At 41.6% G+C, this 25,133-nt stretch overlaps 1 long non-coding RNA gene across 1 annotated transcript in view; it reads right to left on the reverse strand.

Moving 5' to 3' along the window:
- The window catches only part of LOC135315119 (uncharacterized), a 162,927-nt gene extending 148,633 nt beyond the window's left edge, over positions 1–14,294 (reverse strand). The window contains exon 1 of the long non-coding RNA XR_010374564.1: positions 14,033–14,294. This is a non-coding gene — a long non-coding RNA (uncharacterized LOC135315119). The remainder of the gene's footprint in view (positions 1–14,032) is intronic.
- Between the last annotated feature and the right edge of the window lie 10,839 nt (positions 14,295–25,133).

The raw sequence follows: 25,133 nt of genomic DNA on the forward strand, positions 1-25,133 counted from the left end.
TGTCTAATTTTCACAGGGCCCTTGAAAACACTACCTAAACCCAAGTAAAGCTTTGTGAACTGAAGTAGTGATGGAATATTTTGAAACATTTGGAGATGTGCTTCTACAGAGGGAAACTCTGCCATCTTCTAACTCTTCTATTTTATGGCTAGAAGACCACAGCTTTTATCATGTACCTTGTCTCAATATGCAAATGTTTGCAGTTTCTTTTTGTTGGTTTCCACAAAAAGAGAGCAGCCACGATAATCTGAGCCTATCTATATGCTTTAGCTGCTGTTACCAACTGTTCACAAAGTTCTAGGTCTTCCCACACCCCAGCTACAAGAAAAGTTCCCAAAAAAATAAACTCAGTACACCTGAGAGACTAAAAGACCCTCACTTCTAAATGTTACTGGAGGCTGGTACATCCTGTGGCTGGGAGTTGTTCCATAAATTAAAATATCTGAACTCCACTCCTGGGTTTACTGCAGACCATCATGACCTTGGGTAAGTAATTTTGCTTTTTCTGTTTCTGCTCTACTGTTTTGTTTTTCAGGTGAAAGATCCCTTGGGAATGGATATGTCTCACACAGAGTGTCCAGATACCACTGCCCTAAGCTGTAGGATCACAGGCTTGACTGGACAGTACATCTTATTAACAAAGAAAAATACTGCAAGTAAATGTTTCCTATCAGGACTTAATTAAAATTTTATAACACATGCTTTTTGCATGAGAATTATCTTTTTCACTTGAAATTAGGCAAAAGAAAAAATGTCCTAAAGCTCAAGAGATTTGGATTGATTTGTCATTAACATCCACAGGGACATATCACAAGATCTGGTTCATATGCCGCTTATCTTCCTGACTGTTGCACTTTTACAACAGATGGGCTGGACTCTCTTGAGACTCACAGCTATGTTGCATGCCCTGATACAGCTATGACAATTGTTCTTAATCCTCTAGGATACCTCTGCCTCTTGTTTTCTAACGTCTTCTGAGAGAACATCATCATCTGGATATCTGCTTTCTGCAGTGATCTGACAATGCAGAGTAGCAGTCCATGTCCCACCTCCTGTTTGCAGAGATTTTGCTCTGAGTTCAACGTTCTGTCTGGTAATTTGTTTCCGTCAATGTTCTTTTGTTTACCACTTAGGAAATGTGCCTGTGACAAACCCATGATATTTCATTAAAAGCCGAGGAGCATTAGTAGGAAAAGGGCAGAGTCATTAGGCAAAATTACTAGAAATATGTTAATCTCTCCCAAATGCACAGTAATTTTTTCTTACTGTGACTTATGCATTATGAACATTGCAACAGTTGCTCATGGAACAGGTCCACCCTTACATATCTTAAGGCATACCTTATTCCAGTTCACTACAGTCAACTCCTAAAGCTCCTAAGGGAGAAAGAAATTAGATTTCAAGGCCATTTTTGGAAGATATCCTGAGTGACCTAAAAGGTCTTTTCCTTCTGTGGATTACCGTCCTGACACCAGAAACTGCAGGGTCTTGGCATAATGGTCTCTATGAAGATATATAAATTGCAGACTGAACAGAAGCAAGCAAAACTTTGCAGTTAAATACAGGAATCAATGCATAGGAACAACCAATATATAGGTATAAAACCCTTGTTTAAACAAGATCATTAATTTCATAGGGAGGGCAAAGTGCTTGTGCTTTAAAGGACTTTCTACTGTGTATCTCCTCCAAGAGCCCAGGTGGTTACCAGCTTCCAACACTTGTTCCCAGGATGTAATCTTCAGCAGTGACTTTGGAGGTGACTGCTCTTTCTTCTTGAAGATCCTGGACCTTCAGAATTTTAATATTAAAATTACATCTTTGTTCATACTATAGTCTATAAAAGTCATTTTAGTACTGATAAGGAAAGTTTAAACAAAACTAATTGGCACATTACTGGGACTTGATAAAAACATCATCATTAACCACAAACACACATATAAGTTGTACAGCCCATCTGCAGAAGCAGATAGTGGTAGCTCACTGAGATGGTCCCTTATAGACATGCACAAGTATCCCCTAAAGCATGTACTATCCTGAAGCAATGGAAGAGCAATAACCATTTACCATTTTTGGTTACTTGCTTTGGTTATGTTTATTATTGTATTATCTCTGAGGTGCTGGAACGTAAGCAGGTACATTAAGTAGTTACCTTTATGTGGGCCAGTAAAGCAGTAGCCTGGATGAAACTCTGAATACGTGATCTGGTATCATGCCTCTGTAAAAGACAATTTGATCATACACAAGGAAAAGCATAACCATTTCATGTTCTTTCCTGGAGCTGATAAATGAGGAAAACCCATGCTTACATCCTCAGGGACCTTTTTAACTAAAAATAGAAAAGAACAACAGCAACATCACTACATGGTGTGTGTAATCTACTTAAGCACTGTACATGGATTGGATTGTCTCCAATTCCAATAAAATGCTGTTGACATAGCTTACAGATATTTTAAAGACTGATGCCAATGTTCTTGAAAGGATTATAAACTATTGCTGCCTACAGTTTGACATTTACCCCAGCCTCACGGGAAATTCTTTAACTGTCTGAAGGAGATTAGGAAAAAATCAAGAGCAACACAGCTGACACACTCAAAGCTCATGGAAACTAAAGTAAATCCAGGACAGTGAGGAGAGCTCACAGTACAGTTATAATGCACTCACTGCTGTGGTTACCATGCACCTACTCTAAAGTAACTCCCTTCCAGTATGATTCAATATTATAACAGTGCAGGCTATACCCTCACCCATGGCTTTCTTGGACATGTTAAAGTGTCTACTGAGTCTAGTAGAGTGTCATGGTTTAGCCCCAGTCAGCAACCAAGCACCACGCAGCCACTCGTTCACTCCCCCCTCGTGGGACGGGGGTGAGAATCGGAAGAGTAAAAGTGAGGTAACTCATGGTTTGAGATAAAGACAGTTTAATAGGTAAAGCAAAGCTGCGCACGGAAGCAAAGCAAAACAAGGAATTCATTCACCCCTTCCCATGGGCAGGCAGGTGTTCAGCCATCTCCAGGGAAGCAGGGCTCCATCACGCGTAGCGGTTACTTGGGAAGACAAACGCCATCACTCCAAATGTCCCCCCCCTTCCTTCTTCTTCCCCCAGCTTTATATACTGAGCATGACGCCATATGGTATGGAATATCCCGTTGGGCAGTTTGGGTCAGCTGTCCTGGCTGTGCCCCCTCCCAGCTTCTTGTGCACCCGGCAGAGCACGGGGAGCTGAAAAAGTCCTTGACCAGTGTAAGCGCTACTTAGCCACAACTAAAACATGTCTGCATTATTACCACTGTTTCCAGCAAACATCCAACACAGCCCCATACTAGCTACTATGAAGAAATTTAACTCTATCCCAGCTGAAACCAGGTCATAGAGTTATGTCTCATCCCATCAGTATACCTCACCTATCTGGGGTCCGTCTACCCAAGCTGCAGTCACAGTCATGACTACGGCATAAACATACCCTTCAATCAATTCAGCAAGCAGGCAAACATCCAGGGCTGGCTTACCATGTCACTTGTTAGGAGACAAAAACATACACAAGTGACTCAGAGATACTCCACCTCTTACTCTGGAGTCCCTGTTCTCCTACTGAAGCCCCTCAAAGAACATCTTCTGTCATCCAACATCAAAAGCAGTAGTACAGAAAAGTTTTATGTACTGCTGATTACAGTCAAAGTTATCCAGCACGAGATTTTTCCCTTTGTCTACTCTAACTTAAAACTGAAAGGCTGGGTTTCCCCAGCACCTTGGGACAAGTCAGAAACAATTACTTCAATACCAGTGCAATTACACTTGTGTGAAATAAGAGCTTAAGAGCTGAGAACTAAGTCCTATTTCAGGGAATAGCCTTCAGCAGCTCTTCCATGCAGGGATATTCTGCACAGAAAATTGCCCAGTGGTGCCATTGGCCACAGATATTGGACACCGCATTTTTGCCTACTGCATGGAAGAGATCAATGTAAGTCTGAACTACCAAAATAAGCAAAACTAAATTCTTTAATTCACATGAAGCAATCAAGTTGAGAGTTCTGTGAAAAAACACTCGGGGGGGGCTTGTGTTCATAGCAAGCGTGCAATAGAGCGAAGGTATGTGGTCTGTTAGGGGGAAAAAACAAAGCATCTATTGTCTTTCCAGAGTGTGTAAAAAGATATTTTTCTCATGTTCCAGAGCTAAATACAATACATAGGATTGTTTGGTTCAGTCTTTTACAACACCTCTGGGTATGATGAAACCTTAGTATGCATATTTTTTTTATAAAAAGTCTTTACTACCATCTAGATCTTATAAAACACACTTCTTAAAATTCTTAAAATTCCATTTGAATTTCAGGCAGTTGAAAAGTTGAGTAAAATTACATGGGTGCACTTTTAGGCTCTTATCCATGCAAAAGCTCAGTTACAAAACAAATTCTGCGTCAAAATTTACTTGATGTATTTTCTTCTAAAGCCATTTTTAATGTAATAAACAGTAACATCATTCATGCATTTTACAGTGTTGGAAACCATAGAGATATATTGTGCTGAGAAAATGATACAAACTATGATACAGAAGATGATATCCAAGATGGTACAAAACTCCCAGACTTCTACAAAGGAAAAGTAATAAATATCATCACTTATTCTACAGAAATATACAAGAACTCCAAATATGAAAACAATTACCTACTTCCTAATTCTTTTCCAGTTTTTAAAGTAAAAGAATAAAAAAGATGATATTTTGCTTGCAGCATTCCCAAAATGTGGATTCACATTTCTGCAAAGAAGATGGATGGGGAATGGAAAAGAGACATGGAGATACAGAAGGAAAATATGACATTATTCATGAGTCTGTCCACTGTTCAGAGCTTTCTTCAGCTGATTCTTTCTGAAACACTAACAACAGGTTTTGCTGGTGCAGCTGGCCAAATATTCTCCTGACTTCAGGTACAGCCACAGCAATCCATTTCAGCAAAGGAAAACCAGAGTTTTAAAAGTACCCAAACACAATTCCCCCTTTCACTGCCATAATCAGCAATAATACATTGGTCACAGTGTACTACTATGTTATATTCCCAGATGCCTCCAAAAAGGAGGTGCAGATAATTCACCTGTATGTTCAGACTTCACAAAAGGGATATAAATTTGCATTTTAGCCCTAAAGAGACAACCTTTTTGTCGGACGTACTGAATGCTCCAGTGGCTTCACTTGAAATACTGAGTGTTCAGCAACATTCCTCTTCCCAGGGTCATGCAAAGTTTATCTTTCCAAATCACTCAGTGCATCTATAATCAAACTGTTTCTTGGCTTCAGTCCTTAGGTTTGTATCTTACTATCTGTCACTTTGTTCACAGGTTTAGAGGAGGTCAAAGCCCCTTGTCCTTCACATCTCTCGCTGAAAACTTATCTAGTTAAAGCTATGGAGCTTCTTGTGCATGACTAGAAGAATTAAGATAATTTCGCAAAATCAATGTCAGGATGTTTTTCATAGTGGTTTATGTTCAGCTGCCAAGTGGTTACTCAAGTAGATTAACTGTCTAATAAGTAAAAGGGTTGCAAGGGATACACTCAATAGCCCTCCAGAAGTTGTAAAGATGTAATATTAGAACTTGTAATGATGTCTCTGGTCAAATTCAGTTCTTGCTGTGAAAGCTATTAGGTTAATCAAAACATGAGGAAGCCCACCATCTACTTTTAATTAATAAATTACAAGTTACTGTGTAATCAGCAAGATTCCATCAGGGTTAAAATTAAGTGCTCATCCCATGACCAGTGATCACAATTTTCAACTGAGGCTCATGCAGTCCTCATGCTGATTGCTCATGAGCAATGGCAGCAAATGAAGCCTGGATTTCCAAGTATAAATGTGACTGTTTGTGCAACACTGTAATAATCATAGAATCATTAAGGTTGGAGAAGACCTCTAGGATAATCAAGTCCAACTGTGAACCCAACACTTCCATGCCTCCTAAACCATGACCTGAAGTGCCATGTCTACACACCTTTTAAATACCTCCAGGGATGGCGACTCTACCACCTCTCTGGGCAGCCTGTCCCAATGTCTGACCACTCTTTCAGTAAAGAAATTTTTCCTAATATCCAATTTAAACCTCCCCTGATGCAGCCTGAAGACGTACAGATCACAGAATAAACCCCCCATAATCCAGGAGGAAGCAGTTTAAGACCTGCTGCTCCACCTGGACACTCGCAAGCCCCATAGGCCCGACAGGATCCACCCGAGAGTACTGAGGGAGCCGGCGGAGGAGCTCGCCAAGCCACTCTCCATCAGTTACCAGCAGTCCTGCTTAACAGGGGAGATCCCAGATGGCTGGAGGCTTGCTGATGTGACGCCCATCTACAAGAAGGGCCGGAAGGAGGATACAGGGAACTACAGGCCTGTCAGCCTGACCTTGGTACCAGGGAAGATTATGGAGCAATACATCTTGAGCGAGCTCACCAGGCAAGTGCAGGACAACCAGGGGATCAGGCCCAGCCAGCATGGCTTCATAAGGTGGCCTTGATCTCACACAAAAGCTTTAAAACATAAGGTTTCACTGTTTCAGAAAGTATTTAAAAGTGTATTTATGATTAAGCACATATGATATTTCAGTCCCATTAAAATGAGTGTTTTTTAAACACATCCTTAAAGCTGAATACACACATCAGTAGCTTCCTGATTTGACTGGATTTAAATAAACAATTATTTTTCTGAACAGGGGTCTGAGCACCTAAGGAAAGCAGTCGTGTGGGCAATGGCATCCAGAGCCCACCACTGTGCAGATCTGCTTGTACAGATCATTTTGTGCATATCTAGTTCTAGCCCAAATCTTTGCATAATCCTGCAAATGCCTCTTCAGAAGTCTGTTTTGTTTATATCAGTAACTTCATTAACCTGAAGACAGCTGCTACCTTCTTTAAAGTGAATGACATCTGTAGGCTTAAGACTAATATTTATATTACCTTCAGTGACTCACAGGAAAAATTAAACATTCTTTCTTACAATAGCTTAATTTCTTTGACTCAATTTCAATGCAGAGCTCTGCATCAACCATTTGTTGCAGGTACTCCTCAGGTTCAAGGACGGCTCTGTAGAAGTCTCTGAACTAATTGTATTTTTTAAAGATAATTCTTACATTTAAGAAAAGTTAAGAAAAAGGTTACAGTTACTCTCAGTGAAAGGCTGAGAATATAAACTTCATACAGAGCAGCAGAACAAAAGGCAGAATTGTCTGTAGGACCACCAGTTTTGCTGAAGAACTGGACCTTGTCGTGACTTCGTTTTAGATAATCAAAATATTTGTTCAATATAAGGATGAAAACCCTGACATCCATCATGTGATAAAACTCCTGCACAGCACATCCTTACACCACTAGCTTGTTGGGCTCTGTAACTCCCTGAACCCAACATGTGAAGTTCTCTAACACAGAATTGTTATTGTAAGAATCAGCCTATAAAAAAAAAAAGAAACTTGCATAGAATTCTTATTCACTTCAAAAGGCACTTACACATGCAAAGTGTACTCATATGTTGTGCTGAAGCAAAAAAAATAATCCTTTCATTTGAGAAAAATTAAAAAATTGAGGTGCTGGAAGATATTTAGAAATTAAAGGAGATAGATTTTTCAATTTATTTCAGTCATGGGCTAAAATTATTAGATCTGTCTGATGTCTGGGGTAACCTGAAAACTCACCTAATCTTCTGGAATAAAACACTGATATTTTTCCCCCATGTTCAAAGAAACTGGAGAGTGACACCAGCTCTACATTCAAATCAGACCATGAGGATTGGGCAAAGGTAGCTGTTATCTCTCTATGCAAAGCATGTTCACATCAAAGGAGATTTAATGAAAAAAACCTTCCATTTCAGTAAAATTTTATGAGAACATGAAAAACAGTAAAATCTTTATCTCAGGCACCTTATGCCACCTCATCCTCCTAGGAGCATTCTTCTTTTTGATTGGTTTTACAATACTTTTATTCAAGAAACCATTCTTTTCAAAATGTTAACTCTTCAGTGTTACATACTTATCTCACTGCCTTTTAAAAAACAATAATTCTGTTTGAGAGATGCCAATGCTTTTTGGTACTCAAGGAGTAGATCAGGTTTTATATTTTATGTTTTATTGGCCCCGTTTTACAAGTGTTGAAAATCAATTTTCAATAATCAATTTTACAAGTGTTGAAAATCAATAATTCTCACTGATTATAACTTGGTTTGTGAAAATGTGATTTTTATTTAAGCCAAAAGCAAATTCCCCCAGTTACTTTATAGTGTAATATCAGCACTTAGATCTGACAGTGACTGTGTGTTTTTATTACTAGGGAGTCATTTGGACAATATTGATTATACACAAGCTTATGGTGTATAAATCCAAACTAGTGTGAAGTGCAACTCCAACTAATTTGTAAATTCAAACAAAAACATACTGCCACAGCCAGATACAAATTAAAACAAATTAAAAGGCTCCCAGGCCTTTATCACATATTGCACAATATTCAATATTGCTTCCATGGCTCAGTACTGGGAGAAGTATTCTGTCCTAATGACTGTCATTTGTGACTGCAAAGATAACCTTGAAAACGTCCCCTATCAGGGCAATAAGTGGGTATTAAACCCAAAGAACAGCTTTTCTTTCTAAATTTGGTAATTTTTAAGTCAGTCCCATAATTCTGGTATCCCTCCTAGAACTGGTAAAAAGGTTTTCTTAAAAAAAGTTTTTTTCCAGTAAGAGCAGTTTTATTAACATTAAGGGTTCTTGTATCACACTTTTTCAACAGTCCCATTTTAGAAAAAAGGCATGCCTTTTAAAAACATATCATCATTTGGGCAAAAATATTACTGAAATATAATTAAGAAAGTAGGAATTTTCCAAATCCTGAACTTTCAAAGAGTTTCTATATGGCACAAAGCCAGATTCACACCTTCTAGCTCATCTCCCCATCAATATCATTGTGCAAACATCACCCCACCATCGCTGATGACCAGATCAGCAGCAAGCACCATCATGCTTACCTGCGTTTACCAACTATTCAGATGCTGATAGAATGGATGGCTCTGCAAACCCTTTGTGAAAAATAGTATAAAATTATGGACACATGAGAAAACCTTAAGTTTTCCTCTGTTAAATCTTATCCTGTTCCTTCTTTTACGTTGCTTTTTTTTTTTTTCCAGTTTTCCCAAGAAAAACCTATTAATCTTGGCAGCCTGACAGCATGTAGAGTAATTACCCATTTTATCTTCTTTGCTACAGGCCTGCTCATTAGAGTACCTTTTGGATAATGCTGTTTGGAGAATGTTTATTTCTCTGGAAAGTATAATTATATTTGAGATTATGTTTTTCCACAAAACTTTCCACTGGGAGGTCAAATTCCTGACATTTCTTCATTTCCTGGATTCTCTGTCACATACTTCAGCGGTGCAGATCAACATCAGTCACATCCTGGCATTAGTAATTAGAGGGATGGTATTGGGTCTGAGTGGATTTAAGTGCTCTAAAAAAGATTTCCCTATCAGCTGTTGAATTCAGGAGAGGTATTTTCTTTCCCCTCTCCTGGAAACCTGCCTTTTTGCTTTATGAAAACAAAACCAAAAATATTTCTAAACTGTCTGTCCCATTTCTGAAGCAGGTGATTGTTCCTTTTTTGAAGAATTTGGTTTTAAGTTCAAAGGTAAATTGCCATGGAAAAGGTACCTGCAGGCACTTGCTCAGAGCTGGACGCTTCTGCTGCCAGCCCTAGAAGAGCCTCTGCAGGGGTTATTAAAGGACAATAAATGTTAGCTCATTCAAGACAGAATGCAAGCATTATGCAGAAGTTCTACAAGGAGACTGTAGAAATCTGTTTCATCTTTACAAAAAAAAGGTTAATTACAAAGCCTTCAGAACATGTTTGTTATTTACTACAAGCAATAAAAAGCCCACCTTGGACTCAAAAGTGGTTTAGCACAAAGATTAAAATTTCTACTATTCCAATTTTGCAGCTGAATAAACTGAATTGGAGAGGGGACATGGGGGATCCCACCTGCCCTCAGCGACTTGCATAAAGAAGATGATGTCCTCAGCACCCATCCTGCCCACTGTTCCTGCTAAATGAACGTTAGGGGATGCATCCAGCCCAAGGGATGGAGCCAGCTGAGGGGACAGCCCACTGTGACCTGGAAGTCACTAGTAATGAGCACAGCCCCCCACTGTACAAGCTCTATGGGCACCATGGATCATTCCTAATGCCAAGCACAGCCTTGGCTTTTACTGAAACTTGTAGGGCCAGCTTGATTTCACTGCAGCATTCCCACAGGCTCACCAGAGCCCTCTGCATGCACTCCACAGAGATTATGTATGACAGACTTCAGCAATGAAGTTTTGGGACAGCTGAGCAGGCTGACAAGAGGCACTGGAATAATTCAGTCAACTGATTGACCAAGCCAAACTCTGCTTTTCTCTTTCTCCCTATTTTCTGCTTACATTGCTTCACTGCATGGCTGGGTTTCACAGGAAGAGGATTTGTTTGGGTCTGCTTTTTACCAAAATAATATTTACAAGCTGTTAAATACACCACTTTTCTTTGTGGCTGTGCTGATACCCATGGAGAAGAACACCAAAGGTAGGTTGGCAGGGGGGACCTCTGCAGCCTGAGCACAAGATGCCTGTGCTCTGTAAAGGGGAGGATGGGAAGCTGCAGGCCCCATGTCCACTCCTGCAGCACTGTGAGAAGATGATGCTTCTATCCTTGTAAAGGTCAAATGCCTCATAACAGGAGCATTAGAAACTCAGCACCACGCTCTGCAGAGCTCAGCCTCAGCCCCATAATTCACATTGCAAACGCTGCAGTATGAATGCAAATCTCGTGTCCTAACAGAGCCATGGGCACCACAAAAAAGTCAAGCGGATTTATTCCTTCTTTTTCTGTCATTGCAAGGACAAAATCCCATACCAACAAAATTAATTCATTCCTTTGATGAAGGCAATAACCAAAGAGGAAAAAAAACGATAGGAAAAACAAATCTGACCCTATGACATTTGTGACACACTGACAAGAATACAAAATGGCAAGAAGTCCTATTTTTAAAAGCCATCATCCTGCTGCTGTCGGGCTGCACTTATGTCAGCAGTAGCCCATAGCACCCTTCTGGATGGGCTAGCTTTTCCATGGCAGAAAACTGCCTCCACAATATTCACTTGGAGCAAGAAGCTGGACTACCACCTAAAATTTCCACAACTACCTGTGCCTCCCTTTTAAGATCTCTCTTAGGTAAACTGAAGTTTGTGGTCAAAAATAATCCAGTTTTCATTTTATATCTGTGTGCTTAAAATTAGCCATGACTGATTCTGCCGAGGACTCCAGATCTGTAAAGGACAGAAAAGGAGGAAGGCAGAACCAAAATGCAAATAAACAGCCAAGGTGTAAATAGGACTTACACACTCACAGAAACACAGAAAGCTTCAAAGAAGTCTTTGTAAGATTAACTTCATGGTCTTACGTTGCAGACGAACAGTTATAAGGAAAAGTAGCATTTTCTTGGGGTCTCCAGGTCAATAATATATTTTTTTAAATTCAGATTAATGAGATCTACTGCACTCACTTAAAGCAGGAAGAATTCTTTTTTAATTACTCAAAAGAAAATCCCAATAATTAATAACCACCAGGAATAATAAATCAGCCAGTGTAATCTCATTTCCATTACCCTTATTAGCTAGAGATTGGGAGATCAAACCCAATTTCATTCTTCCAGAAAGATATATACTATTATTTTTAGCCTCATTTCCCAAGACAGTGAAGTCAATGTACTTAGGCTGCCTGCCTGTTTGCCCACTCTGATAAGTTTTGAGCCTGCTGGCTAATTTCAGCTTAAATTAATGAAGACATAATGGTTTCAAGGATGTCAAAGTCATACCTGTTTTGTGAACAATCTCTGGCCAGGAAGGACTCAAACAAATGCTCCTACTTTGCAAGGCAGTAGCAATGCAGTGTGAGACCTATTCACCTCATTTCACAGAAATGGATAGTGGACATGAAAAGTTGCCTGGCTGGCTACAGGGAGAGAGAGGGAATATAGAAGGATACATGAGGATATAGAGAGGGCTTAGAGGTGTTGCATGGAGGGGTCAAAGAAACTTCAATACCTAACTAAGGAATACTGCAAGGATGTAAGGATAAACAAACAACTCCAGAATCAACAAGGTTCCTTAATTCTACCACTCCTGGAACAATTTGTTACTAATTCTTCACTCATCCTAATAGTTTTTTGCTACACCAATGCCTATGCAATCATCCTCAAGCAACCCAAACTTCAACACAGGAGACACTTATTGGAGCTAAGGGGAGTCCTTAGGCTGGTGTTTGGACTAAAACACTTTGAAAATTTCTGTTCTGTATCTGGCATCTGTATACATCAAAGAAAAGTAAAGTTTACATCCAGACTCTGTTTTACTCCTAATCTGGAGGCCCACTGCCACCCAGCAGCATCACAATAACATCAAGCTAGGCATGGAGCTCAAGAGCAGGAATGGCTTGACTGGAATGACAGGTACAGGCAAAGAAAGGAACTGACTACTTTGGAAAAGCATTCTTCCTTAGAAAGATAACCTCAAAGTCTGGCAGAGTGAGCAGTCATTGCTTTGCTCACAGAACAAGGAGCTGACCTAGCAAGGTCCCCTCCTTTCTGCTTACAGCTGTATTGCAAACACTTATCCTTCATCCCTTCTTCTCTTAAATTAGATTTTGGCTGTGACTTGTGCTGGTTTAGCAGTTTACTGTATACTTGTTACGTGCAATCCACAGAAGACAAATAGCCTAACACATGGGTTTAATCATATATGCCTTAGGCAGCTTGAGTATATTTAATAAAAGAAACACCATAAGATAATCTTTAGGCATACAAGGGTAGCATAGGAAACATGACAATGCTATTGGTAAAAGCTTCACAACTGTGAGTAACCATTATAGAAGCCTAGACTGAACTTCACTTTAGTTCTGTTAAATAAATAAGGTGGATGGAAAACAGTGGTAGAGAGAAGATTCAGGAAAACATTATCTGTGACTTTCCCTGGACAAAAAGCCCATTTAGTCACCAAATACCCACAGATGTATTTGTGATATTACACCGGATAACTTATTATCATGGTATGTTTATTTATCGTCTATAGAGCAAATTAATATTAATAATATCCAATTATCTAGATGCAAAAAAAAAAAATCTTTGAAAACTCCCTCAAACTGTCTCTGAATTCCCACAAACTGGGGCGGACAGTCCTTAGCAAGCTGGCAAGCAGGTCAGGTTCTGAAGTAAAATTCTAATCATCTGATTACAATGTATTTTAGGTTATTACTAAAATATTTACCCAATGGATACAGTGCAACATAGCTTTCTGTCTGCAAAACTCTCCTAAGGCCAAAAATAGGTTATGACTTAAAATTAATAGACACTACATCAGAAGTGAATGTAATACACAACCTGACCAAGACCAAGTTAGTAAGTCATGAGGTGTCACACTTCTATTTTTAGCAGTAAATTATGTTTTTTCCTGGGCATTGACAATGACTACTTTCTTTATGCAGCAGTTATATAATGTGACTATCCATTTACTAGGTAAGGTGTTTCACATACAATATTGCGAAAGTGTTTACAACAAACACTGCAGAAAGGACGACCAACATTACCCGGAGGTTGTGCTGGAACGGCAAGCGTTACGTAATCATCAAATTTCTCCCAGGTGCCTTTTTGGCTGAAGTCAACCAGAAAAGGAAGGATGATAAAGTAGATCATGGTCGCAGCATAGAAGCCAGCTATTCCTACAATCATTTCTATGTTTTCCATTGTCAGAGTACTTGTGGTTAACAGCATTGGACTCATACCAGGAAATAAAAATCTTTGATCAGTCCAACAGGGAAGGAGTAGGCACAGGCCATAGAACATCTCTTAAACCACTGCATTTAGGGCAAAGACAGCACTCACCTTGAATGTTGGGTATAGTCCAAAGAAATAAATGAGGAACAGCCCAGGAGCAAGAGAGCAGTCCAAGAAAAAGAAACGTAACAGCCCAATTGATTGAATCTTACCACTTTTGCAGTTGAACAGAACTGGCAATGGAAAGGTACAAAAGGCCCCAGCTGCCAGGAGAACAGTAACAATCCCAGCATCAAGATGATTCCCAGTCTGCCTGGGAGGAATCATTTGGGAAGGGACTGTGTGGGACACAGCAGCTAGCTGGATTTCCTCTGCCTTGGCTTATCACCAGGGGTTGGAAAGCCACCATGAACATGGAGTGAGAAACTGCAAGAAGAAAAAAGAAAGTCTGCATTTACAAACTCACAGGGAAATTCTTCATAAGGACCTGTCACACTTCTAGCTGAAGCCTGCTGCAATATCCTTTTGTGTTTTGTTTAGAGTTTTTTATTAATCCTGATGTTAACCATTATCACATCCTGCTTTCTGTAGTAATTACAGCAGATAAGAGAAATGAGGCTGAACCATCAATGGATGCAAGTAGCACTAGACTTTGGGGAGCTCCAAATCAATTCTTTTTAGTGTGGGTGTACCTTGAGAAAAACAAAAGAAATCTGTTAGAAAACAAATGCAGTGGAGAACGAAATGCAGGTTGTCAAGCAAAGTAAATGAGGGCCCTGATAGCCCTTTGAGGAGGACAGGACATGTTACAGAGTGCAGATACCTAATCTCTCGCTAAATGAACTGGACCTGGTGTGAACTCAGAGTATGGTGTTCAGCCCAAACCAAGAAAGATCAGTCCCACAACAGCTTAAATAGATGTTAAATGGATTACCTGGCCAACATGCTGTTTCACGTGGTGCTAGCTCATGCCAGCACACCATTTCACATGGTGCCAGCTCATCTTCAGTTGACTTCTAATGTGACAAAACGTGGGCAATAAATTCCAGGATGCTGGCATAACATCCTGCATGACACCCACAGCACTGAGCAGATCTAGCTGCTGTTAACATCACGTACTATGATAAATTCAGACTCATTTATTTTTGCTTTAAGAAGCATTCAACAACGAAACAGCAAACTGCTGAGATGCTCTAAACCATCCTAGCAAGGATGACTAGGGTGAGGACATGACCAAGGAGCCCTCCTTACTTTAAATTCTGGCATTTCTCATAGACCTTTATTAGCTTTGTTATCAGAGACATACACATATGTAAAAGCTGGAGGCCTAAGGCACATTGATGTGGTACTTCACTGCTGAAAGCATTCATGTCTCTTGGTTTCTACCTCTTCAGAAGCTGAATCTACAACTTCCTGTTCAAGGCACCAGATATTCAAATCCAATAATTTCCCTAGTGTCTCACCAACAATCAAGCATTTTCTGTGCTTTTTTTTGCCTATCAGGTTATATTCTTTTCAAGAAGTAAAAACTTGTTTTCCTTGACCCAAGCAAGTTATACAATCAAGTAAAACTAAGTATATCATCCCTAAAATGGTGCCTTTGACAATTGCTCTGCTAGTTACTCCTGACTGGTGTACAATGGCTTCATAAGCTGACTGCAGGTGAGATTTGTCTAAACGGAGAGGACGATGTGTAAACATCTGCCAGAAAAAATGCTATGCAATTTCCCATAAAACTCTCATTTATCTATATGTTAGTCCATGTTTAGCCTGCAGCCCCTTTGTTCCATGCAATCTTCATTAACTTTTAGTAATAACATTATTGTTCACCAAAATCTAAAGCAAAATATGAACCTGAGCATGTAAAACACTTGTATGTTTTTATACCTTCTGTGGTGCAGCATGCATAAAAGGAATGTGATTTCTGTTTCTCAGCTTCCCTGGAGGACTTACTGCTCCAAAGAATCCCAATATCTGTTGAAAATACCTTATTTCTTAGCTTTATTATTTGCCTGTATGTAACTGAGAACAAAACCACCAGACCTTTACAAGGCAGCCAAACTTTCAAACAGCCCTGGTGCAGGAGGCAAACTCCTATGCAGTGTTTTTGTTCCCAGTGGGAGAGATTTCTATTGCATCCTTGCTAGCAAACCTTAGAACCATTTCACTATAGCACAGTCATTATAAATTCATGAGAGCACAGCAGAGATCAGGCTGGGACCTGTCTCATGTGAGCCAGGCAGTTTTGCATGCCATCTATGTAAGGCTTCTTAAGGGGCCATCTCTTAAAGTCTAGGAATAAGAAGAGCACACTGTCATTCCCTCCTCCAAGGGAGTGTGCCCCAATCTGCCTGTTGCCATTGCCCAGTAATGCAGAAATACTGCATATCAGAGAGAACAGCTCCACATAACAAAGTAGGCAGGTAATGGGGAGGGTTGCAAATTATACTCAACAGCACTGGAAGCTGTGCAGCACTCAAGCATCTGGTTGCTGCAAATCCTGCAAGGATACTTGTAAATTGTTTAGTTTGTTTTAGTATGAATAACAATAATTAAATTACAGAATCACAGAATGGTAGGTGTTGGAAGGGACCTCTGGAGATCACCTTGTCCAACCCCCCTGCTTGAGCAGGCACACACAGAGCAGGGGGCACAGGAATGCATCCAGGTGGGGTTTGAATGTCTCCAGGGAAGGAGTCTCCACAACATCCCTGGGCAGGCTGTGCCGCTGCTCTGGCAGCCTCACAGGAAAGGAGTTTTTTCTCACATTTAGGTGGAACTTCCTGTGTTCCAACTTGTGCCCATTGCCCCTTGGCCTGTCATTGGGCACCACTGAAAAAAGCCTAGTCCCACCATCCTGACACCCAGCCTTTAGATATTTATAGGTATTGATGAGATCCCCCTCAGTCTTCCCTTCTCCAGGCTGAACAAACCCAAGTCTCTCAGCCTTTCCTCATAAGGGAGATGCCCCAGTCCCCTGATCATCCTCGTAGCTCTCCACTGGATTTGTTCAAGCAGTTCGCTGTCCTTCTTAACCTGGGGGTCCCAGAACTGGACACAGTACTCCAAATGTGGTCTCACTAGGGCAGAGTAGAAGGGGAGGATAACCTCTCTCGACCTGCTGGCCAGACTCCTTTTAATGCACCCCAGGATACCGGTTTTACACAGATCATTATTATAATGTGGTAACAAGAAAAGGAGAAGGGATTATTTGCAGCCTTTCAATACTTAAAGAGTGCTTATAAAAAAAGACATGGACAAACTTTTTAGCACAGACTGTTGAAATAGGACAAGGGCTAATTATTTTAAACTAAAAGAGGGTAGATTTAGACTACATATAAAGAAGAAAATTTTTAGACAGAGGGTGATGAAACACTGGAACAGGTTGCCCAGAGAGTTGGTAGATGCCCCATCCCTTGACATGTTCAAGGTCAGGTTTGATGGGGCTCTCAGCAACCTGATCTGGTTGAAGATGTCCCTGCTTACTGCAGGGGAGTTGGACTAGATGACCTTTAATGGTCCTTTCCAACACAAACTATTCTATGATTCTATGATTATGCTTCCTCCTGAGCCTCCTGCAATTAAGTTAATCTTATCAGGATAACCATTACCTGAGTGCACCCAGCCCTGTGAAAACTTTTCATGCATTAGTGAATTATGTTTTAATTCCTCATTATCACTCATGGAAATAATACGCAGAAACCCATGTACGCACAGATAATATGGGACTTTGCACCCACCTTTGCCAGCTGCCTCCTCTATGGAGTTCTTATGCTCCATGCTGAACTCAAGCACCTGAACAGCCTGCTGACCAGCTGAGCTGCCACTCCACATTTAAATTAACAATTTTGTGTAACATTACCTAGACTTAATTTATTCTTTATCTTTGGCTTCTTAATACAGAAAAATGCAATAAGAAAGAGCCAGCCAGAGGGCTGTTTTTACAATAAATTATTCAGTATGTTTTTTCTATTCCAAATTTGAAGCCCTTAAAAGTGCTTCTACTCCACCATGTACTGAAACCTGTGGATGCTTCTTATCTCATCTACTTCTTGTCTCATTCTATTAGAAACCCTCCCTGTCAGATAAAGTCATCAGGCCTTTAGATAAGGAGAAGCAATTTCTTTTGCTTGATTAACTCTATGACTTAATGCTATCAGCCGCATTAGGGGACAGAAGCATGAGACAGGCTATCAGGGAATCAAAGTCAGCCACACAAATCTCTGCAGCAGCAACACCATGAGGTTTGAATAATCAATTGCACATTCCCAGGGAGTTTGCTCACAATACCAAAAATATTTCTTGTAGCTTTCAAAGGAAATAGGTAGATCAACAGTAGAGACAAAAAAATCCTACAGGATCACTTTCTATATTATTTGCAGAGCTTGAGATAGGTAAGGTGTAAATTTTTGGCAATCCAGATGTGAGAAGCTGTTATTACAAAGATATGTTTAAGTATTTGCAAGTATTAAAATGACAGAAGTTAACACTAGCTTTACCCAGGTGTGACCAGGCAGAAGAGCATCCATCGGAGAGTAAACTCTCATCCGCATGAAGTAAGAGTCCTGCCAGCCTTTTCACTCTAGTAACTCAGTAAGTGCATCTTAATTAAGTGTGAGATCTAAGCCAATGCTAAACTGCTAAGTGGTGGTTGAGTGTTTGAAAGAGAGCTGCCCACCATACCAGGAAGGTGTCTTGAAGTCCCAGAGAGCAGCACACTTATACCAGCAGAGGTACATCAACATATGTTGAACCTGAGCTTTCCCAGAACCCGAAAGAGAGCCATTGCAGCAACAATGCACTCAGCCCCTTCCTCACCAACCATCTGCTTTAACGAAGAGTTCATATCTCCTTAACTTATGAACTGCTCAGCTGGAGTCAGGTGTAAAAATTTTGCTGGGGAGGAGACAAAGGGGAGCATGCTGGCCAAGTCAGATAAGGCTTTTGCTTTTACATCAAGCAGTTTAGTTCAAATCACAATAAATGCAAGCTATTTTTGTCCAATGGCATTCAACAGTCAGCTCTAGTAGATCAGTATCCACATTAAAACTGTCATGTGTGGTAGATATCTCAGAAGAGGAACTGGGACTGATGAAGTCTGATAAAGCTAACCAGGGCTTCACAGAAACTTGAAATTTGGAGTCCAGTCAAAACATCCAACTTTGTAAGCTCCTTTCTGAAATTAAAACCCTTGTACCACCTCAGGCAGAAAAGCCTCTCAGAATAAACATCAGCGTGGCTAACAAGAACATGGAGTGAACTGCAAAATAATTAAACTCATCATATGTCAAGGAGAACCTGACAGATTGCTGTAACACTGATTAGTTGCTCCCCCTGCTCTGAAGAGCATTAGCTTGAGAGCAGAAGATAACCTTGATATTTCAGTAAATATTGAAGCTATCTGTTTAGCTGCATGGGAGAGGTTATTGGCCCAGAAGAGGCTTGTTTCAGCTAATTATGACAACTTCTTCCCCTCCTACTGCTGATACATGCCTAAGGGTGGAGGCATAGTTTCCCCAAACAAGAAACCAGTCCAGTTGTGGGCACTTCTGAGCAGCTGCTATTCTTCATGCCTGTTGAGGACGCTTCTTTCACCCAGCTAGGTGGTAGAATAACTTACTCCACTCTCTGCAGCAACTGCTTTCCAGAGATCAGGACTTTCAGCCCTCTTTTTTTTTTATTAAATAAAAGAATTTACATCTCTAAGTCAATTCCCAGCCCTGCTGCTGTTCAGCCATTTGACAGGAGCATACCAAACATAATGTTTGGGAAATTCATATATATAAAGATAGATAGATGGATAGAAGGATGGATGGATGGATGGATGGATGGATGGATGGACAGAAGGATGGATAGAAGGATGGATAGAAGGATGGATAGAAGGATGGATAGAAGGATGGATAGAAGGATGGATAGATAGATAGATAGATAGATAGATAGATAGATAGATAGATAGATAGATAGATAGATAGATAGATAGATAGATAGTTTGTTCCCAAATAAGAGATAGTCATCAAGTGAAGCGCAGCCTCCAGGCCTTTTTCTGAGATGCTCAGCTCCAGCCATCTCGCCCACTGCAGGAGGAAGCCACAGGTCTCACTACCCAAGTAGATTAACTCTCCAGAGCTTTTCTAATTAGAGACACCAGCTCCACGCCAAGGAAATGTGCTTGCCACAGCTTATTTTAGCTCTGCAGTTCCAACAAACCAGTCACTTTTCTTCTTATGATCCTGTGTGATTAGAAGACAAAATTTTTCTGAATAATGAATGCTCAGAGATACCACTGTTCATGAAGCAATGTATTTTCATGATAATAGATCTATAAAATGATAGCTTAACAATAACAGAATTTGCTCCTGTAAATCACAGAAGCAGAGAACAGTTGAGGTTGGCAGAAGGTCTCCACTCCAACCCCTGCTCATGGTGAGGCCAACTTCAATGTCAGATCTGGTTACTCAGGGCTGCAGCCAGTTAACCTTTGAGTGTCTCCCTGGACCCCTGTGGCAATGTCTGACCCCCCTCACATTGAGAACAGTTTTCCAATCTAACCAGAACTTCACTTACTGCAAACTGCTCACAGCCCCTTGCAGCTCTGTGCAGCTCTGAAGAGAGTCCAACACTACTCTCTGTAATTTCTCATTAGATTACAATGCATTTATTTATTGTTTGAGTTTCTATTTGATGCTGTCCCCATTTTAAGCTTTTAAAAACCAGGCCTTATTTTGTTGTGAAAGTTACTGGGTAGAACTGGGAAGAGATGCACAAATGGCTCCTGCAGGTGAAGATCCCATCTGCAGAGCAATGTGGTGAATTAAGATCCTCAGACAAAAACAGCCCTAATGAAAACTCATATTAGTCAAAGGAATTAACATATTCTAGCTTACATTTCCTTTCTTCTTTACTTTGAGGGGCATTTGGTAGGGCTATTGCTCCTGGGAAGCTCAACTCACATCAGTAGAAAGCACCATGTCTGAGTCTCAGTGGTAATACAGTCTATCAGCCAAAGAGTGATGAAGATTAACATGTTTTCTTAACTTCTTTCAAGCTTTTTTCCTGGTACAGGGCCAGAATTCATGAAAGTTCCTATTTTTTGCAACTTGCCCCAATGCACACAAAATGTGCCTGAGGACCTTCCCCATCCATTACTTATTATGTGAAAGAGAAAGTTGTTTTCTCATTTAAAAAGTGGGCTAAATGTTTTCTTCCCTATGTTCCAACTCTAACAACGTCACACAGCCTCATATCCTGCCACTGCCCATCAACCTGGGAGTGGTGGGACCCTGTGTGCTCAGCCCCAGGGCTGCAGAGGGTTTCAGAAGTTATCAGGCTTTTCTTTCCTCCTCCACCATTAGTTCACAGGCAGATGCAATAGATATGCACCCTAACCCCCACTGAAACTTAACATTTTGTCTAGCGAAGCTCAGGTAAGTCCTTCCCAGCAATTATTTCTAGCTGAGAGACTTATGCTCAGCTGCAGTCCATAGGATTTGTCCATCTCAGGCCTCTTGGTGGGAAGGGATGTAATGGCTCAGCACCAGGGGAAGAAAGGAGAGGAGGAACTGGGATGGGATGTGCCTGGTGAATGAGCTACCCCTACCATCCCCCTCAAGGAAAGTCTCTCCAGATCGACAGCCAAAACACACAGTCTTGGACCCAAAGAAGAGCACTGTCCTCCTGCTGTAAGTAGCGGCATGCAAGCAGCACAGAAAAGCACTGCTTCCCTGCCAAAAGTCTGCTCCATAGCAAAGTGGGTGAGAAAGATCAGGCCAAAAAGCTGTTTCTCTCCCTCCACCACCAGCTTTGACCAGCTCAGAGCTCCCTGATGTGCAGCATGGAGCTAGTAGCATGTAAACAGAGGCATGAGCAAAGTGTTTTGCAACAGAAAGTTGAGGAGCCAGATGATGGAGGTTAAACGTGCATGCGCTGGCTCCTCGAAGGAGCAAACCAACAGCAAGACAAAGCCAACACTTCAGTGTTGTGAAGGAGCCCAGCACAGAGACAAGGTTTCCAGTTGCCCTGATGGTTTCTCTCCATGTGTTCCTTGTGTGCCCCAAACCTCTGAACTGAAACCAAGAGCTGGGACTCACACTGCCCACTCTTTCCCACAGCCCCGCAGGCTGATGTTCTGTGTGCTGCACGGTGTTACACCACAGAAATGGAGGAAAAAGGTGGGAGCAAATAAAATGTCAATACAATACAGAGGCATTAATAGAGTTTTCTGTGCTGTTTCCCTTGGATGACATTAAGGGCTCAGCCCTTTGTCTCAACATAGCACTGCAACTTCTGGTAGGCTTCTCATAGAAAAAATACCACAGGGATATTTTTATTCTGTTTCATTTTCTGCTTTTTCTTGTTCCCCACACTGTCTTAAGAAAAAATAGCTAGAAGAGTTTCAGCTATTGCCAACCACTGTATTAAAACAAAATAATTTCAGGTAGCCAAAACAAGCAGTTTATAACTGCCCCTTTCACATCAGCAGATCACAGGGAGGGGCTGAAAAATTGTTTGCGTACCTAAGCACATATGCATCCCACCTAAATATCAAATATTAATTGGAAGTGTTAAATGCCCACAGCCCACGCACTGCATCCTTCAAACTACAGAGGGAGGAACATCTGAGTTGGGCTGAGTAACAGCTCAGATCTGCACCTCACACTCTGCCTTCTGCAGAGTGAGCCCAGGGGGACTGGTGTCCTATCTCATGGAATAAATGCCAAACGTCAGGTGAGATCAGCCCAAAACCCCATCCCAGCATCCATTACTGCTGCCAACAGCTCCACAAAAGTCAGTAATTGAGCCTCTTTGCCATTTCCATATTACTCAAAATTTCAGCTGTTGATTCTAGCAGTCTGTCACATCTCAGCCTATTGCTCTTCTCTGTCTAAAATGATGGTGTGGGGTGAGAAAGAGAGACACTTTTTTTCTTCTCCACAGAAGTAGTCCTTCTCCCCCAGACCTTTTCACACCGCTCCTACGTGCAACACACAGGCTAAGATGCTAACCCTGAAAGAGCTCCTTGTAGCAAAAATTCAGCAGCGGTACACTGAATGCATCACTTCTTGTAATTTGCTATCTACAAATACAACATTATAGATCAATCATTAGGTCAGAAGATTTCACTGCTCACTGGTTTTGTGGAACCGATTAACTGGATGATAAAGAAGATTAATTTATTATGGGATCTGTTAGGACGCTAATAGTTTGCAGGAGGAAAGAAATTGTTTACTTTGATTTAACAGAAGAATGATTCCCATTTATATATGTGTACATATATATGTATAATAAGATGTAGGAATACATGGACCTCAGTTCCAAATAGCTGCAGTGTGTGGTGTCAAGTGGCTTTGCATTACAGCAAAGGAGCTGATGCCACTGGGCACAGCAAGGTCTGCAGCTGAGCCCCTCCACTCTGCAGCACGCCGTAAACCCTGCAGCCGCGCAAATAGCCCCAAGCCACATTCATCGAGTGTGCCTGTTGGTGCACACTGTACGTACCAGCACCAGTAATGTGTTCTGTGTTCAGTCCGAAAAATTCTGCTTGGGGATGGCTGCAATGTGTTTCAGTCTGCTGAGTGAGAAGCAAAGATTTAAGTTAGACTGGAGAAGAAGGCTGGAGAAAAGCAGCATGGACTTTCTTTCACCTGCATCCCTTCTGCACTTGTGGAAAAGCAGCACCAGTCTTCTCTGAGAGCGGAGATTTAGGAGCCTTTAAGCGGTAAAAGGTAATGAGAAAAACAGAATAAGGCACTTCAGTGGCCACCAATGAGCCTGTGTGATCTGTGTTGCCATTAATCCCACAGGCTCGGCAGGGAGCCTGGGAGAGGAGTCAAGCACACGGCCATGTGTAGGTGGGTGGCAGCACACAGGCCAGCACAGCATTACACATGACAGCACCTGCATGACCGAGCTGAAGCTACCCTGCTCAGCAGCTGCACAACTGGTTTTACCATCTCAAACCAGCCGAGGTGACTGTGCAGCGTTCTGTGACGTAGATGTGCCTCGACAGCATCTGCATCACTCCTGCTTGTGCTGCCAACCTCCAGGACTCATCTCTCATTAACATGTCTGCTGGCTGGGCTCTGCCAAGCCACAAAGGGTTTTCCCCTTAATTCATCCGCCCAAAAAAAGAGCAGAGTTTTTCTTTGGGATTTAGCTGCAGCCTCACACAAGCCCTGAAGAGCACACAGCAGCCAGTACTAGTGCCACAAAACATCACTACAAATTTGATACCACCATTGGAAGGAGCGACATCCCCAGCAGAGCAAAGACAACTCAGCCATGAAGGCAGTGGCTGGGGGACCACCATGGGCACTGACCCCCCTGTGGCTGCATGCCCCTGAGCACCGGGCTGCAGCATGCCAGCAGATCACGTACGGGGCTCGTAGTACAGCCAAGATGAAGCAAAAGCTACTGCAGCGTGAAAAGATTGGCATCCGCCCAACAGGGCTGCCCTTTAATGGACTGATTTTAGATACATATATTTGGACAAGGAGCAATCAATATTGTACAGAACAGCACAGCACATACATTGTCTCCAGCCAATCATGCTGCACTCTCCACTATACAATATTCATTTTAATGTTACCCTGAAAGGAGGGAGCATGGCAGGTCAGCCAAGTAAAGTGACAGCTATTGCTATACAACCCAGTCCTTTTTACCTTGAAAACCCATGTCAATACAGTGCAAATCCTGACAATCAGGCCCTTACAAAGCACAGTTCTAGGAAATCCATTAAACCTTTGCTTGGTTCACCGCTGTTTCTGTTTTCTCTTGCAAGTGCCATCCGTGCCATTAAGGGCTCTGCTGCCAGCTCCACTCCACCCCCAGCACAGCATCACCCCTTCCCACCAGCCACCTACCAGTAACAGTACACCCACGTCCCCAGGTAGAAGCAGGACGGAGTCCCAGGGACTCAGATCGTCCGCCTTTTCCTGACCAAGCACAGGGAGCTTAGGGCAACACAGGTGCCCAAACTGAGCCTGGATACCGGAGGGCCTTAGCCTGTGCCCGAGTATCTGACTATAGATTCACCCAGCAGAGGGCAGCACTATATGGCAAACCGTATTACGGCTCCAAGGATGCTGCTCTGAGCCGAAGTGCCTGTCCTAGACACAGCACTGCAGTCTGCTGGGCCACAGCATCCTTAACCTCTTTGCACATCAAGTTATAATGTGTGAAATACCAGAACCATCCTTTTCTCCCAACCTTCATCTGTCTCTTCTCCAAGGCTGAAGTTCCCTTCACAACATCTTCAACTCTCATAAGTCAGTCTCATATTATCTGGCATCTATTTTAAAACCTCAGAATGACAAA

Source organism: Phalacrocorax carbo, chromosome 10 (genome assembly GCF_963921805.1).
Source record: "Phalacrocorax carbo chromosome 10, bPhaCar2.1, whole genome shotgun sequence".
NCBI classification, from domain to species: Eukaryota; Metazoa; Chordata; class Aves; order Suliformes; family Phalacrocoracidae; genus Phalacrocorax; species Phalacrocorax carbo.